We start from the raw sequence: 18175 nt of genomic DNA, 5'->3' as shown, positions 1-18175 counted from the left end.
CCCAGCGCCCAAAATTTGGGGTTTCCATGCGGTGCCCAAGATTTGGGGTTTTGATGCGGTGCCCAAGATTTGGGGTTTGCATGCGGCACCCAAAATGGGGGGTTTCCAGGCGGCGCCCAAAATTTGGGGTTTCCAGCCGATGCCCAAAATTTGGGGCTTCCATGTCTCGCCCAAAATTTGGGGTTTCCACCTGGCGCCCAAAATTTGGGGCTTCCATGGGGTGCCCAAAATGTGTGGTTTCCAGGAGGTGCCCAAAATTTGGGGTTTCCACATGGCGCAAAATATTTTGGGGTTTACAAGTCACGCCCAAGACTGGGGAAAATTGGGGTTTCTATGTCGCGCACGGTGCCCAAGCTGGGGGAAACCTGGGGTTTCCATATCGCACCCCGACCGAAACTGGTGGCGCCCAAGCCTGGGGAAACTTGGGGTTTCCGAGTCATGCCACGACCGAAACCGGCGGCGCCCAAGCTTGGGAAAACTGGGGGTTTCGAAGTCACACCCAGCGCCCAGGCCTGGGGAAACTTGGGATTTCCATGTCGCGCCACGATCGAAGTCGACGGCACCCAAGCCTGCGGGGACTCGGGGTTTTCCATGTCGCGCCCTGGCGCCCAAGCCTGGGAAGCTTGGGGTTTCCATGTCGCGCCCTTGATGGAACCACGGGTTTCCGCATTTTACGGCACGAGGGAAACACGGGGAACTTGGGGTTTCCATGACGATGCAAACCAGCTCGCAAGTCTCGAGAACTTGGGGTGTTTGGAAACAGCTGCCCAAGTCTGGGGAACTCACTGTTTCCATGTCGCGGCACAGCCTGAATCGCCCGAGAGTCTGTGGAACTTCGTATTTCCATGTCGTGGGGCCACGAAGAGCCGCCAAAGTCCAGGGAACTCGGGGTGTCCATTTCGCGACACGATGAAAACTGCTACCCAAGTCAGCGGACACACACTGGGTTTCCATTTCGCGTCACAACAAAAATTTCTACCCAAGTCTGGGAAACGCGGTGTAAGGACCTGCGGTTCGGTTTCTCCCCGTCGGTGCGAAGTGCGAACTCTACGACTGAAATGTGGGAAGGGACATAAGTATAATGCGCATTAGAGGTGGAGCAATGGTTGGTCCATAGCGTGGGAGCATTTGGCATAACCCACGGGCCGACATGCTGGGGCGACTTGAACGAAGGATTGTTTGCCGACCAGCAATCAGATGGCAAGTTTGCAACGTGTAAGGGCGTTTTGGCACGTGGTGGTCGAGTCAGCCTGGGCAGCGACTCGCCCAACGCTCGTATAAATATGGCAAGGCGTTGGAGCATTTGGAATTCATTCGAAGATGGAAATTCGAACATGAGCATTCGGTGATCAAGAAAAAAGTGCGAAGTAGTGGAGCAGGTCGCAAAAGAGGCGCGGGCATATATGCACCCGCTCTTGGGCAAGCACACACGATACGCACAGGGTTCGGTTATCGGGCGAGGGCGCGGGTAGGGAAGGCACCCGCCGTTCAGTATGACACGAGGTGTCTCGGGTAGGTCGCCCACCCGTCGTGGAAGAAGAAACACGGAGGTGTCTCGGGTGACTCGGGTAAGTCGCCCACCCATCGTGCAACAGGAAACGCTGGGTGACTCAGGTGAGGTCGCCCGCCCATTGTGCAGCAGTAAACGAAGTTCGGTCGACGAGTACAGTTGGCAGCTCGTGTGAGGGCGCACCCGCCCAGCTCAGGCAAGGAACTCGGTTGGCACACGGAGGTGTTGCCTATTTGTAAAATTGGCTAAGTATGAAACTTGGTGTTTCCCAAGTATACTTGTAAAGCCTCGTAAACATTGTAGGGTTGAATAATATATTGTATTAGGGCAGACTCATTGTTCAGGGAGTTGCCCCTCCCCTTACACTATGCAATTGTGTTCTTCATGTATAATTGCTATTGATAATGAATGTGTATGGGTGTTCATTGGCAGAAAGGAAACATAATAATACTTGGTTGCGAAAAAAAAACTAAGTAGACTAATGGTTAGGCGTAGTCCATGAACATAAGTATTGGTGAAAAGAAAGTGTTCGGTGGCGCCGCACCTCGCCAAGTACGATTGGAAGAGTACTGTAGGCCTGGGGGCGTGACACGCGGGGTTCCCATGTCACTCTTGCCGTGTTGGGGATGGCGCACACCCCTTGATACCAGCACAATGGGCGAGCCATCGACGAAAGGCGCACGGGCGACCCTTGTTGCGTGCCCGGATGAAACAGGTGACCATGTGCGGACGAGTCAGGATGCGGGCAGGTGTGCGACGTGCGGCGACGGGTGTAATCGGCGAGGTGTTGGAGCCGACCCATGGGTGCGACGGTGCACACGAAGGGACGCGGGGGTTCGTTGGAATGGGGCGTGTCGAGGTTATGTGGTAGGTCAGCCGAGCATGCATGTTGATGGAGCTGACCCTTGTCATCCTCGAGAGACACGGCCCTTGGGCGAAAGGATGCGTATAAGTAAGAAGGATGGCGTTCGATGAAGGGACATCGAACTCAGACTTCCACATCGCAGAACAAGTGCAAAGGAAGGAGTTGGGCGAAAACGGAAGGAAGAGAAGGACGCGGGTAAGAGGGCCGCACCGACGGGCAGATTATAGAGGGCGGGTCGGGCTTGGTAGCGCGGACGGCAGAGCGAGGCAGGTTACCTCCTAGCAGGTAGGCCGCACTGCATGCAGGCCATGCGCCCTCACTATGGACCGCACCGACGGGCAGAGTTTGGGCGCCACGGAAGGGAAAGTCGGGCGGACATGTTCGCAGTTCAGGTGTGGAGTTGTGTCGTGTAGGCCGCGGGCCAGTGTAGCACAACCACATGACACGACAGGTTGAAATAATAATTGAAGAAGATAAATTTATGGTAAGTTATTTCGCTGCATTGTTAAGAAAACTTACTGGAAAATTGACCGAGTGTTGAAGTAGGTGCAGACCGTGTACTCAAGTATTGGTAAAAGGAAAAAGTACGGCGGTGCCGCACCCGCTTATGCGTGGTTGAAATACTACCACTAGGATAGGAGCGTGACATGGGGTCTTCCGGTCCCTCCTCGACAAAGGTTGCCAAATTGCGAGGTACCTGGGGGTTCCATTTCCCGCTTTGTCGAAAGCATCCCAAGTGCGGGAAATTTGGGGTTTCCATGTCTCGTCGTGATGGAAATCGCCCCAGGTGTAGTAAACTTGGTGTACATCAAGCCTGCAACCTCACATCAAGAAAAAGGCTCGGTTGGTCAAGAGAATGAAGGTTTCTTCATTGGTAAAGGACCTCACTAAGGATCAAAGGTTGGAGTCCCTTCTAGAGCTAGTCCACCATGGACTATCAAAAGTTGAAAGAAGGACAGAGTGCCGGGGAACGAAGCGTCGAAGAAACAAAGTACAGAGAGGACGAAGGACTCAACTTGTGCTTGGAGGATATTATTGTCAAGGGTCTAGGGCTTCGCAATGACCAATAAGAAGCTTCAATGAGGGAAATATACGAAAGGGTTTTCCTCTCTGAGAGAGAGAGAGAGAGGTTTTTCCCTGGCAGAGAGCCAACATCTTGTGTTCTTGTTCTTATGTTTTTGGCAAGAGTTTGATGAAAGTAAACACACATGCATTAATAAGAAGAGAAGAAGATTAAGATAACACGATAAATTGCAAAAGAGCTCCACAAATTTTTATCAAGTCTAGAAGAATCCCGCTATACCCCATTGCCCCAGATTCTTCAACGCGGTATCAGAGCTAAGGTGACACATCAAGGAAAGGGAATCTCAAGAACATCCCTAAGGTTGAAGCGTCAAGCCAAGAAGTCTCAATCATATCAAGGAAAAGAAGGTCTACCATCTATCATTCCTCATGGAAGACTACAAAGGAAGAAGAAACGCCTTGTATAAAGGCACCTACAAGAAGAACAAATCGAAGAGGGACCTACATCAAGCTACACCATCTTGAAGAATGAAAGGCACTACGAGTCAAGTCATCAAGCAAGTCCATTTGAAGAAAGCAACTTGAACAACATCAAGATCTAAGGAAGGCAAGCCATCAAGTCTTCAAGAAGAAAGCAAGTTCACTACATCTCAAACTCTATCAAATAAGTATATGTCCCCTTCTGAGTATACCTCAGTGTCTTTTTGCTAGGAAAGTAACAAATTGGTTGGGGCCACTACATGTCCAAAGTCGAACAGTTTGGATGCCAACAGTATGGATGCTACAAAAGGGATTGTCCTAAACTTAAGAAGGACAACAACAAAAAGAGAAAAAGGGAAGAAGCTCATGTAACTCAAGAAGTGAAAGAAGATGACAAGAAGCAAAAGAAGGAAGATCCTCCTATGACTAATTCAACCTCTTTGCTTAAAGTATTCTTTCAAAGGGGGTAGAGGTCTCATTGGGGGTCCCATTTATGGGATTCAAGAGAGGATGATATACAGGCGAGAGCAGATGAAGCAAGAAAGGCTACACCAATCGAGGAGAACTATCAAATAAAGCTGCGATGATAAAAGCATAATCAAGGTGAGGTATGTATGCATCAAAGTTTAAGTCATGTCGCCATATATATTGATTGGGTCATGGGAAAAGTTATAGAATCACGATCAAGAATAAAAGGATCTCTTTCACCAACGACATGCTCGGAGGCATGTGCTACAGTGGAGTAAAGGTCAACATGAAGAAGTGCTCTCATAAGGAGTATAAGGTGGTTGACCAATCAATCCAATAAGAAGCAAATGAAGAACATCGCGGTCACAAAGAATAACTATTTGACAAGATTCCTCAACATCTCTTGAAGGAAGGAACGACAACTCTGACAAAGGAAGAAAAAGATAAAGGACCCTTGACACCTACGAAGGCCTTGGAGATAGTAAGGTGTAGATAACCGATTCAACTCTATAAATATGTCATGATGAAGAGCATTATCACGATGAAGTCATGAAGGGCCACTAAATCAAAGTACGGGAACAAGCGAGTACAACTAAGCATCCATGTGATAAGTGTTATGAAGGATAGACAAGGTGACAAAGGAGTAGCTAGATGACAAAAAGGACCTCATATATATCAAGAAGGCCACTTTCCACGAAGGGAGCAATGACATGACAAACCAGGGGGGAAAGTGATCGATGGTCGGTACCCTGCCAAGAAGAAGTTCAAACAAAGACTTCATGACATCGAAGGAAAGAAGGAGATCAAGCGGCTAAAGGACCCATGAAGAAGACGTTGTTGATGAATGGACAAGTCCCTAGCTAAGAGGGAGTTCTAACAAGTTCCCAATACAAAGGAGCTTGGGCAAGTTCCTTGTCAGAGGAAACTTGGGCATGTCTTCCCCAATCAAGGGGAAGAGATTGACACAACATTCTTGTCTTCACTTGGCAAGAAATAATGGGAGGATTGGGCAATCATTTGGCATCTGATGCTCTTTGAGGATGTGTAGGGCACCCAAGACAAGAGTAGGCAAGAGGAGCGATATTCTTTTAGGGATGGGAACCCAAGACAAGAATTGTCCTGGAAGGTCATACTCAGGGAACACCTGGGTGGGTATGTACCTTTAGAGACAATGACCAAGGTGTTTATAAGCCATTGGCCTCGCCAACATTGTGCTCTGGTATTATGAGAGATAAAGCTATTAGTCAAGGCCTTGCTATGAAAAATGTTGGCTAATATGATGCTATATCAGATGGGTTGCCAATCCAGTTTCTCTTATGTGAATTATTCAAGATTGAAAAATAGCCAAACACCTTGTAATGGTTTATGAATACCTCCCTAGTTGAGAGGGGGTGTTCAAGAAAGTGTAACTGGGTTCGGTCTTCATAAATGTACTTTTGACATTTGTATTTATTCAAGAAAATAAATAAATAAATAAATATATATATATATATATATATATATATATATATATATTATATTTGTCATTGAGTTTCTTGCTCATTGAAATAGGCCTAGCACATGTTAAAGTGTTATAAAGAGTCGAAAGAAAGTGTTGAAGATATTAAGGGCATGTTACCCCAGGTATATTTATGTATTAGAGTCAAACATATTCCTACCCTCGTGCCTTCGTTCGGGTCGTGCGCCCGTTCAAACCCCAAATTTCCTTCGGGCCGGTCGGGTCATCCCGTGCCGTGCCGTGCCGTGTGTGGGGGTGCGCGGGCACACGTGGTTTGCCGAAAATGCCAAGTCATGACCACCCATGTGCCTTCTTTGTTCGGGTCATGCACCCATGGAAACCCCAAATTTCGTTCGAGCGATTCGGGTCGGCTTGCCCAGGGCGGGTCGGGTCGTGTCGTGCCATGTGTGGGTGCCCCGACACACGTGGCCGTGCCAAAAATTCTAAGTCGTCACCGCCCGTGTGTCTTCTGCACATTCGTGCGGCCCGTTTGCCTGACGCTCCCTTGGGCCTTCGTTCGGGTCGTGCACCCATGGAAACCCCAAATTTCGTTCGGGCCGTGCACACATGGAAACCCCAAATTCCGTTCAGGCGGGTCGGGTCGTGTCGTGTGTGGGTGCCCGTGCAAACGCGTTCGGGCGAGTCGAGTGGGGTCGGGTCGTGCCGTGCTGCGTGTGGGTGCTTGGGAACATGTGGCCGTGCAAAAAATGTTAGGGCGTGACCACCCGTGTGCCTCTTACACGTTCGCGTGACCCATTTGCCCGACGCTTTGTCGTGCCTTCGTTCGGGCGGGTCGGGTCGTGCCATGCGTGGGTGCTCGGGCACACGTGGCAGTGCCAAAAATGCTAAGTCATGACCCCCCGTGTGCCTTCTACACGTTCGTGCGGCCCGTTTTCCCGACGCTGCCTTGTGCCTTCGTTCAGGTCACGCACCCATGGAAACCCCAAATTTCGTTCGGGTTGTGCATACAAGGAAACCCCAAATTTTGTTTGGGTCGGGTCGTGTCGTGTCGTGTGTGGGTGCCCGTGCAAACACGTTCGGGTGGGTCGGGTCAGCTCGCACAAGGCCGGTTGGGCCGTGTCGTGCCGTGTGTGGGTGCCCGAGCACACATGGGCGTGTCAAAAATGCTAAGTCGTGATCGCCCGTGTGCCTTCTGCATGTTCATGTGGCCCGTTTGCCTGATGCTCCCTCATGCCTACAATCGGGTTGTGCGCCCACGGAAACCCTGAAATTTCGATCAGGTCGTGCGCCCATGGAAAGCCCAAATTTCGTTCGGGCGAGTCGGGACGTGTTGTGTATGGGTGTCCGTGCAAACGGGTCGGGTCATGTCATGTCGTGTCGTGTGACGACACCCAGGGCACATGTGGCCGTATAAAAAATGATAAGTTGTGAAGGGGGTGGGCCTTGTGCACGATCGTGCTGCCCGTTTGAGCGAATCTCCCTTGTGACTTCGTTTTGGTCATGTGTCAGAGCCCATGTAAACTCGTTCGAGTGGGTCATTTTCCATGTATACACTCGTTCGGGTGGGTCGTTTGCCATGTAAACTTGTTCGGGCGGGTCGTTTGAGGACGCCCATGTAAACTCATTCGAGTGGGTCATTTTCCGTGTATACACTCGTTCGGGTGGGTCATTTGCCATGTAAACTTGTTCGGGCGGGTCGTTTGAGGGCACCCGTGTAAACTCATTCGGGCGGGTTAGGCGAGGTCATTCGTGCAAACCCGTTCGGGTGGGTCGTTAGGGCAAGGGCATCCATGCAAACCCGTTTGGGCAGGTCGTTTGGGCGAGGGCGTTCGTGCAAACCGGTTCGGGCGGGTCGGGCGAGGGCGTTCGTGCAAACTCGTTTAGGCAGGTCGGGCGAGGGCGTCCATGCAAACTCGTTCGGGTGGGTTGTTTGAGGGCGCCCGTGTGAACTTGTTCGGGCGGGTCGTTCGAGCGAGGGCGCGCCCGGGCGAACAAGCCCATATCAAAAATGCTAAGTTGTGACCCGAGGTTGGCTTTGTGCACATTCGTGCAACTCATTTTCCTGACTCTCCCTTGTCGCTTCGTTTTGGTCGTTCGGGCACCCATGCAAAATCATTCAGGCGGGTCGTTCGGATGGTCGTTTGAGGGCACCCGTGTGAACTCGTTCGCACACCCATGCAAAATCATTCAGGCGGGTCGTTCGGACGGTCGTTTGAGGGCACCCGTGTGAACTCGTTCGGGCGGGTCGTTCAGGAGGGTCATTTGAGGGCGCCCATGTGAACTCGTTTGGGTGGGTTGTTCGGGTGAGGGCGTGCTCGGGCGAATGAGCCTGTATCAAAAATGCTAAGTTGTGACCCGAGGTTGGCTTTGTGCACATTCATGCAGCTCGTTTGCCCGGCTCTACCTTGTCGCTTCGTTTCGGTTGTTCGGGTACCCGTGCAAAATCGTTCGGGCGGGTCGTTTGAGGGCGCCCGTGTGAACTCGTTCGGGCGTGTTGTTTGAGGGTGCCCATGTGAACTCGTTCAGGTGGGTCATTCGGACGAGGGCGTACCCAGGCGAATGAGCCCATATAAAAAATGCTAAGTTGTGACCCGAGGTTGGCTTTGTGCACGTTCGTGCAGCTCGTTTGCCCGACTCTACCTTGTCGCTTCGTTTCGGCCATTCGGGCACCCGTGCAAAATCGTTCAGGTGGGTCATTTGAGGGCGCCCGTGTAAACTCGTTCGGGTGTGTCGTTTGAGGGCGCCCATGTGAACTCGTTCAGGCGGGTCGTTCGGGCGGGTCGTTTGAGGGCGCCCGTGTGAACTCGTTTGGGCGGGTCATTCGGGCGGGTCGTTTGAGGGCGCCCGTGTGAACTCGTTCGGGCGAGGGCGCGCCCGGGCGAACGAGCCCATATAAAAAATGCTAAGTTGTGACCCGAGGTTGGCTTTGTGCACGTTCGTGCAGCTCGTTTTCCCGACTCTCCCTTGTCGGTTCGTTTCGGTCGTTCGGGCGCCCATGCAAAATCGTTCGGGCGGGTCGTTTGAGGGCGCCCGTGTGAACTCGTTCGGGCGAGTCGTTCGGGCGAGGGTGCACCCGGGCGAACAAGCCCGTATCAAAAATTTTAAGTTGTGACCCGAGGTTGGCTTTGTGTACGTTCGTGCAGCTCGTTTACCTGACTCTCCCTTGACGGTTCGTTTCAGTCGTTCGGGTGCCTATGCAAAATCGTTCAGGCGGGTCAATTGAGAGCGACTGTGTGAACTCGTTTAGGCGGGACGTTCGAGCGGGTCGTTTGAGGGTGCCCGTGTGAACTCGTTTGGGCAGGTCGTTCAGGCGGGTCATTTGAGGGTACCCGTGTGAACTCGTTCGGGCGGGTCGTTTGAGGGCATCCGTGTGAACTCGTTCAGGCGAGGGCGCGCCCGGGCGAATGAGCCCGTATCAAAAATGCTAAGTTGTGACCCGAGGTTGGCTTTGTGCACGTTCGTGCAGCTCGTTTGCTCGGCTCTCCCTTGTCCCTTCGTTTCGATCGTTCGAGCGCCCATGCAAAATCGTTCGGGCGGGTCGTTTGAGGGCACTCGTGTGAACTTGTTTGGGTGGGTTGTTTGGGCGAGGGGGCGCCCCGGCGAACGTGCCCGTATCAAAAATGCTATGTTGTGACCCGAGGTTGGCTTTGTGCTCGTTCGTGCAGCTCGTTTGCCCGACTCTCCCTTGTCCCTTCGTTTCGGTCGTTTGGGCGCCCATGCAAAATCGTTCGGGCGGGTCATTTGAGAGCGCCCGTGTGAACCTGTTCGGGCTGGTCGTTCGGGCGAGGGCACGCCCGGGAGAACGAGCCCGTATCAAAAATGCTAAGTTGTGACCCGAGGTTGGATTTGTGCACCTTCGTGCAGCTCGTTTTCCCGACTCTCCCTTGTCGCTTCGTTTCGGTCGTTCGGGCGCCCATGCAAAATTGTTCGTGCGGGTCGTTTGAGGGTGCCCATGTGAACTCGTTGGGGCGTGTCGTTTGGGCGAGGGCGCACTCGGGCGAACGAGCCCGTATAAAAAATTCTAAGTTGTGACCCGAGGTTGGCTTTGTGCACGTTCGTTGAGCTTGTTTGCTCAGCTCTACCTTGTCTCTTCGTTTCAGTCGTTCGGGCGCCCATGCAAAATCGTTCGGGTGGGTCATTTGAGGGCGTCCGTGTGAACCTGTTCAGGCGAGGGTGCGCCCAGGTGAACGAGCCCGTATCAAAAATGCTAAGTTGTGACTCAAGGTTGGCTTTGTGCACGTTTGTGCATCTCGTTTGCCCGGCTCTCCCTTGTTGCTTCGTTTCGGCCGTTCGGGTGCCCATGCAAAATCGTTTGGGCGGGTTGTTTGAGGGCGTCCGTGTGAACTCGTTCGGGTGAGGGCGCACACGGGTGAACGAGCCAGTATCAAAAATGCTAAGTTGTGACCCGAGGTTGGCCTTGTGCACCTTCGTGCAGCTTGTTTGCCCGACTCTCCCTTGTCGCTTCGTTTCGGTCGTTCGCGTAGGTCGTTTAAGGGCATCCGTGTGAACTTGTTCAGGTGGGTCATTCGGGCGATGGCGCGCTCGGGCGAACAAGCCCGTATCAAAAATGCTAAGTTGTGACCCGAGGTTGGCTTTGTGCATGTTCCTGTAGCTCATTTTCCCGGCTCTACCTTGTCGCTTCGTGTCGGTCGTTCGAGTGCCCATGCAAAATCGTTTGGGCGGGTTGTTTGAGGGTGCCCGTGTGAACTCGTTTGGGCGGGTCATTCGGGCGAGGGCACGCCCGGGCGAATGAGCCCATATCAAAAATGCTAAGTTGTGACTCGAGGTTGGCTTTGTGCACGTTCGTGCAGCTCGTTTGCCCGGCTCTCCCTTGTCGCTTTGTTTCGGTCGTTCGGGCGCCCATGCAAAATCATTCGGGCGGGTCATTTGAGGGCGCCCATGTGAACTTGTTCAGAAGGGTCGTTCGGGCGAGGGCGCGCCCGGGTGAATGAGCTCGTATCAAAAATGCTAAGTTGTGACCCGATGTTGGCTTTGTGCACGTTCGTGTAGCTTGTTTTCCAGGCTCTCCCTTGTCGCTTCGTTTCGGTCGTTCGGGTGGGTTGTTTGAGGGCGCCTATGTGAACTCGTTCGGGCGGGTCGTTCGGGCGAGGGGGCACCCAAACGAACGAGCACGTATGAAAAAATGCTAATTTGTGACCCGAGGCTTTGTGCACATTCGTGCAGCTCGTTTTCCCGTCTCTCCCTTGTCGCTTCGTTTTGGTCGTTCGGGCGGGTCGTTTGAGGGCGTCCGTGTGAACTCATTCAGGCAGGTCGTTCGGGCGAATGAGCCTGTATCAAAAATGCTAAGTTGTGACCCGAGGTTGGCTTTGTGCACGTTCGTGCAGCTCATTTTCCCGGCTCTCCCTTGTCGCTTCGTTTCGGTCATTTGGGCGCCCATGCAAAATCCTTCGGGTGGGTCGTTTGAGGGCATCCATGTGAACTCGTTCGGGTGGGTTGTTTGGGCGAGGGCGTGCCTGGGCGAACGAGCCTGTATCAAAAAATGCTAAGTTGTGACCCGAGGTTGGCTTTGTGCTCGTTCGTGCAACTCGTTTGCCCAGCTCTCCCTTGGTTCTTCGTTTCGGTTGTGCGGGCACCCATGCAAATTCGTTCGGGCGTGGGCACGCACGGGGAAATGTGCCCATATAAAAAATGCTAAGTTGTGACCCGAGGTTGGCTTTGCTCATTTTCGTGCTGCTCGTTTGTCTGGCTCTCCCTTGTAGCTTCGCTTTGGTTGTGCGGGGGCCAAAGCAAATTCCAGATGATACCAGCGACAGTTTTTTTTTCCGTGTGAAAGGTGGGTTGTTAATTGAGTTGTGTTTTCATGTTTGCCTGAACGATGGCCTTGGGTCATTTGTAGGGTGGCCGATTTTCATCTTCTCTCCATCCCCACTCTGTAGAGCATGAGCTGTAATGGTGGCGATGCTCGTCTTGGGAGGCATATGTGAACAATTCCCCTTCTGCTTTCCAAGTTCTTGGAGCTGAATTGGCTATTGTGGTGTGGCTCCCTTGCTCGTCCTGGTCCCTCTCGCGCCCCTCTAGATGATACCAACGACAGGTTTTGTTTCCATGTGAAAGGTGGGTTGGTAATTGAGTTGTGTTTTCGCGTTTTCCTGAACAATGGCCTTGGGTCGTTTGTAGCGTAGCCGATTTTCATCTTCTCTCCATCCCCACTCGGTAGCGCATGAACGGTAATGTTGGCCATGCTCATCTTCGGAGGCATATGTGAACAATTCCCCTTCTGCTTTCCAAGTTCTTGGAGCTGTATGGGCTGTTGTGGTGTGGCTTCCTTGCTCGTCCTGGTCCCCCTTGCACCCCTCCAGATGATACCAGCGACAGGTTTTCTTTCCGTGTGAAAGGTGGGTTGGTAATCGAGTTGTGTTTTTGCGTGTGCCTAAAGGATGGCCTTGGGTCATTCGTAGGGTTGCCGATTTTCGTCTTCTCTCCATCCCCACTCGGTAACGCATGAGCAGTAATGTTGGCCATGCTCATCTTGGGAGGCATATGTGAACAATTCCCCTTCCGCTCTCCAAGTTCTTGGAGCTGTATGGGCTGTTGTGGTGTGGCTCCTTGGCTCGTCCTGGTCCCCGCGTGCCCCTCCAGATGATACCAGCGACAGGTTTTCTTTCCATGTGAAAGGTGGGTTGGTAATCAAGTTGTGTTTTTGGGTTTTCCTGAACAATGGCCTTGGGTCATTTGTAGGGCCGCCGATTTTCATCTTCTCTCCATCCCCACTCGGTAGTGCAAGAGCGGTAATGTTGGCCATGCTCATCCTGGGAGGCATATGTGAACAATTCCCCTTCCGCTCTCCAAGTTCTTGGAGCTGTATGGGCTATTGTGGTGTGGCTCCTTGGCTTGTCTTGGTCCCCGCGTGCCCCTCCAGATGATACCAGTGACAGGTTTTCTTTCCGTGTGAAAGGTGGGTTGGTAATCAAGTTGTGTTTTCGGGTTTGCCTGAACGATGGCCTTTGGTCATTTGTAGGTGTAGAGCTGTAACTAGGGTCTCTCACACCGCTAATTATTCCACATTAATAAGTCAATCCGGGAACGTTTTGTTATTGCAAGAAGTAGCTCAATCCGAGGCTATTTGTCCGAGTAATGCTTAGTAGTACAGGGTTGAGAAGATCAAAGGAAAACAGATGCTAAGATGCAACTAAACTAACCTAAAAGATGGAGTCACACAAAACAGTTGATCAGTCAAGGGTACGGAAACAATATCCCATCCCTTTAGAAACTGATTAAAGAAGGGAAATTAGAGCATGGACTTATAGGTCTGGGAGCTAAGCAGCATCTTGCTGAGGCTCACTACAGCCGTAGGCCTTCTCTCACACCAAAGCAACAAAGGCAGGTAAATAAATCAGCGGAAAGTAAAATGGAACAGTGAAATGGAAATGGGACAGCAATAAATGGACCAGCAGTAAAATGGAACAACAGTACTCAAATGGAACAGCAGTAATCAAATGGAACAACAACCCTTAATGATTTACGAAACAAAAACCATCACCCGTATGTACATGATCTACATTAATATAGCAATCTAAGAGTATTGAATGATACAACTATGTTTCTAAACAGAATGACGCTACTCTCAAATCCTACGAATATTGTTTAACATAAATCCAATGACAGCAACATTCATACCAGTACTCTGTTACAGAAATGGCTAAATAAAGATACAATCCGACCCTGTGTAAATCCAGTTATACAGTGCAGAATCTTTACATAGAGAAATCATTCATTCATTAAACTTAACAGAGCATAGCGTATCATATAAAGAATTCATCAGACTGCTAAGCAATAAAGATAAACAAACCACACACAAATCAACATATAATGATACAAAAGCAAGTGTCCTTCGGAGCCGGGCCCTTAGCTGCCAATGGTACACTACCTTAGATTACTCCAGACGTAGAGACAGAATAAACACCAAGTCTTTTATATTAATCGCATCCACAAAAGTATAACAAAATCAGGTCTCAATGAGACTCAATGATTAAAGTTTGTTCTGGAACTGTAAAATTACAAAAACAATCCTCCTCTTGCTTAATGATGTTGTGCCATTATATAACAGAAATGACGGAGATATCTAGATAATCAGAGATAAGTAAAGCAGCGATCCCTCAGGATCGAAGATCCTGAGGGATTCGCTAATCGTTCAATCTTTCCTGCGTTTGCCGAGCCGGTATCCCGCATTATTTTCCTGGACTATTCAATTCCGATTTTGCTTGATCGTGTCCGCATCTGGTTCCCTACTGGAGGAACAAAAGTTATTTTTCCTCTGCTTCTCGCTTTTGGGCGGGAACTCCTTGCTTGCATGTCTTCCTGCATAGAAAACGTCAATTATTAGCACTTGAGCTTCCTTTGTCTATTTTTTCACATTTTATCAAAATCCTTTATCTTCTTCGAATTTCTCATGCAGAAAAGGTTACAATTATTATTGAAAAACCACTAGATTGCTAGTCAAAAGCATACCTTCCAGGTGCTCCACACACCCCCCTGCTTACCCTGTTTCATGGCCTCATGAAAACATTGTAGTTGGCATGCAAGGCGGTGAGTGTCACACGGAATCTGTCAAGGGTGCGGACACGACTGACCTTCCTAGAAGTCTAAGACATTCTAATGACAAACAAGACAAAATGGAGTGATCTTTCTCTAAATACACCTTTTACAACATGAAAACTACAAGTGTTTAGGCTTACCTTATTCCAAAACGCTGTTGTTGAAGTCCGTTCTTGACGATCCGGATGAGCTCCTCCTTCAAGTCAATTCCTGCAACCACAAACAATCAAACAATTACCAAGCACTTGCATTTCATATAATAAAACATATATTCAACATGCAGACCAAGGAACACATGAAATAACTCATTAACACAAGCTATTGAGAAAAATAAACCAGTTTGTATTAATAACGAAACAAAGAAACTCTTACAACCTGGCCTTGGTGTTGTGCAAGTTCCTCCCAGGGTCCATCAAGGGTTTTCCTCTACTTTGACAAAGCTCACCCTCTCCCAAGTAGAATCAAGTGAAGACAATCTCTCCTCACAAAGGCTCTAATGGAAGACCTAAATCCTGCAGCATTTACCCAAAGAAAATGTATAGCTCCAACCTCTCCTCCTTCTGGCTCAATGCCTTTATTTATAGTGCTGTAAAGAGGTTATTCAGGTCCACTATCAATGGGATCATCCCCCTCTATGGGTGGGATAGCTCCCTTATTGATGGGATAAGTTCCCCCTTAATAGAGATACATGAACCAACTGGAGGCGCATCCATTTCATCAAACCGACCTCTAGAATGTTCTAGAAGTAACCACAAGTAACTTTTTCAAGATAAAACTCGCGCATTTTGCCTTTTACAGAGGGACGCACCTGTCCCTTAACATACAGAGCGTCCATGGACGCAGATTTTGTGAACATGGTCAGCGTCCCCGCAGGTAAGGCTAGAGAGAACCTGCGACCCCAGAGATAAACATGATTTTTACAAGACTTTCTCTCTTCTTTGAGTTTGAGATGGATAACAGAGGCATGAGACTTGCCTAAGAGGGTAGCATGACTGTTGATTTGAGCCATACTAACTGTAAGTAGTCAAGGTGACATTTTTTAGTGTAACAGATTGCCCCCTAAAGTGCGAAGCCTGGAATAGAATAGGGTTTTGTAATTCTAGGAAGGGTGAAGCGCTTTATCATTTCAAGGATTGCCTTGTGGATGGCCTGGTTGGAACCTGCAATTTTCAACACAAAATACATGGATAAGATTATATCATCACTGAGGTAGGCATTCCCATACTCAGATTCAAAACTTTAACTAATGGACTAACTATTCTGATACAGGAATGATCTTGCAGTACATCATTTTTATAGACTTTTGTAGACACAGTATGGACGCAGCCATCTGTTTATGATTAGTCTACATAGATAATGAATACAAAACTCCTCGCAGCCTGGATGGTAGAAACTAGATCCAGGGTCTTCACTTCTACTTCCCGAATTGGTACGATTCTAGCCATGTGATTAAATGATTCGATGTCGAACATGGTAGAAACCACTTGATTACCAGTCAATGATGTAAACTGTTAACAAGCGTGAGAGAAACCACCAGTAATGTCAATGGTCCTCAAAGTACCAAGCACAACCCGTGAAATGTGAATAGATGTTTTGATGTCGAACACTTCACGGAATCCTCTGATCGAAAGTCAATGATGTAAACTGACGTCAAAGGCGAGAAACCTGCCATTGATGCATGCAGACTTCAAGGTACTGTCGATTCCTAAGTCATCTTTCTAGATAATGTGTCGATGTCGATAGAAAGCGACCCGTTGCAGGCAAGCCCGCAACACGAAATCATTGTTCAAGTTGAAGAAATGTTGCTGTAAGGACTGACTCAGGGATGGTCAAATGGATGACAAGTATTTTGCAGATGAAAGTTTTGCTTGCAGACCTCTTGAACACATAACGACACAACAGATGGTTTGGTGACGAATAACTCAAAGTTGATCCCTGAACCCGGTTAAAGATTTTCAAAGTGATTTGGTCAACTGTGAGGTAAAAGATTTCCCAACCCAGGTGAATGAAAAGTGTCGTGTTCAAGAGCGGTAATAAAGTTTCTTCTGAGACAAAAGGTGACAAATAGGTTCATTCTTCTCTTTTTTCCCCCACCATTTCTGGCAAGTACCTCTTTATTTTTAACAAGCTTGAGGAGGATAACATATGCTTGATTATAAGCTCATCCTTCGGACGAGTCCAACCTAGTTTAAATTCGAACCCTAGGAAGGAGTGGTTCGTTCCTGTTTGTAATTGAACAGGTCCTTTACTGTAAAAGTTTAACGAGCCCAGTATAGGAGAAACTCGGCGTTTTTCATTTTTAGAGAGTCTGAAAAACTTAAGGAAACTCCACGTTGAACTTTTTCGTATATTTGTGTCCCTCAAGCCCGAAAAAGTATAAAATAATACCTGGGGGAACCGCTTGATCTTGCGACCAAGGAGTACTTTCATAATAGTGTCGTTAACCTGAAAAGTAAAAAGCGATCAAGGACACGTCGTTTTATTTCCTTATCGAGTTTGAAACGACAAAAACCCGGCAATCTTTTCCTGATTTTGCGGTCAGAAAAGAGCTAAAAGGGGACCGTCTTTTAATTCCGTTTTAACGAGTGAAAAAGAAACACTCGGCGATCTTTTCATGTTTTAGGAGTCAGAAAAGGGCTTAAAAGATGACTCTGAAATTTTGTTTGTGAAAAATTACAATTTCCCTCGAAATCCTTTCGTCCTGCACAAAAGCGACACATTACTCATACCTGTTTAAAATAGGCAAAAATACATTCGAAAACATCTTTTCATGGTAAAAAATGAACTAATTCATCCAAAAAACCTATAAAAAGACCTTTTACCATGTCATTTTTACCGTTTCACTGTTGAGGTTGAAAAAGGAGCTTTTGACAAGAAACTTCCCGTGGTTGCTGCGGAAAATCTGACCGTCGGAATCGAACGCCGCTTCACCGAGGTATTTTACACATCCCACTCTTCATTTTTATCCGTTTAGTTTTTTGTTTTTGGTCTCTGTTTCATTTTTTGGGGGGGTTTTGGGTTCAAAATGCGCCCCTCGGCGGACGCAGGTGCCCTTCGGGTGACCTGCGTCCCCCGACTTTTTCTCACACGGGAAAAAGGTCGGGGGACGCAGTCCGCCTTCAGGCGAGCTGCGTCCGGACGCCCTGTGCTACAAAGCCGGGGTGCGTCTTCCGCAAAGGGCGCATTTCAAAACCCCAACTCTCTCAAAAAACCACCAAATTTCTCAAATTAATTTCTAATTGACTTTTTTGATGTGCAGGGCCTTAAACATGTTAGACTGGAGAGAGAGAGAGCACGTAGAGGACGATGAAGCTGCGATTAACCACCAACCCTCTCTGGATGCCTTAAGAACATGTGGATTGTACAAATATTGGACCATACCGGGCATGAGGGGCCAGGTAAGATTTTTGGAATGGCTGGTTGAGCGATGGAACGTTCAAGATCAATGCTTTTACATTGGAGGGCACCAGCTCGAGATAGAGCCCTCGGATGTATACTTTCTCACTGGCTTGCCAAACAGAGGTGAGCAACTCAACCTTGCGGGGACCAGGCCGGGTGGCCAATCCCTTGATGATCTCCGCGAGGAGTGGTGCAGACCAGGGACTCGCCATAAAAAAGGCGTGGAGATAAAGCACATCGCTCTGGCGGAACTTAGAGTTATTGCATTTACGGTCACCAGGATTTGTGGCGCGGCCGCCTTGCACATTGCTTCCGGATCCCAAATGCGGATGGCAGTTGACTGTTACCAAGGCACCATCTTCAACTGGTGCGAAGCTGTGTCGGCTCATATGAAGAGCCAACTGACCAAGGCAAA

Source organism: Pinus tabuliformis, chromosome 2_2 (assembly GCF_031772625.1).
Source record: "Pinus tabuliformis cultivar Carrire ecotype Pingquan chromosome 2_2, CPIR1, whole genome shotgun sequence".
NCBI lineage: Eukaryota > Viridiplantae > Streptophyta > Pinopsida > Pinales > Pinaceae > Pinus > Pinus tabuliformis.
Note: the sequence above shows the minus strand (reverse complement) of the source record.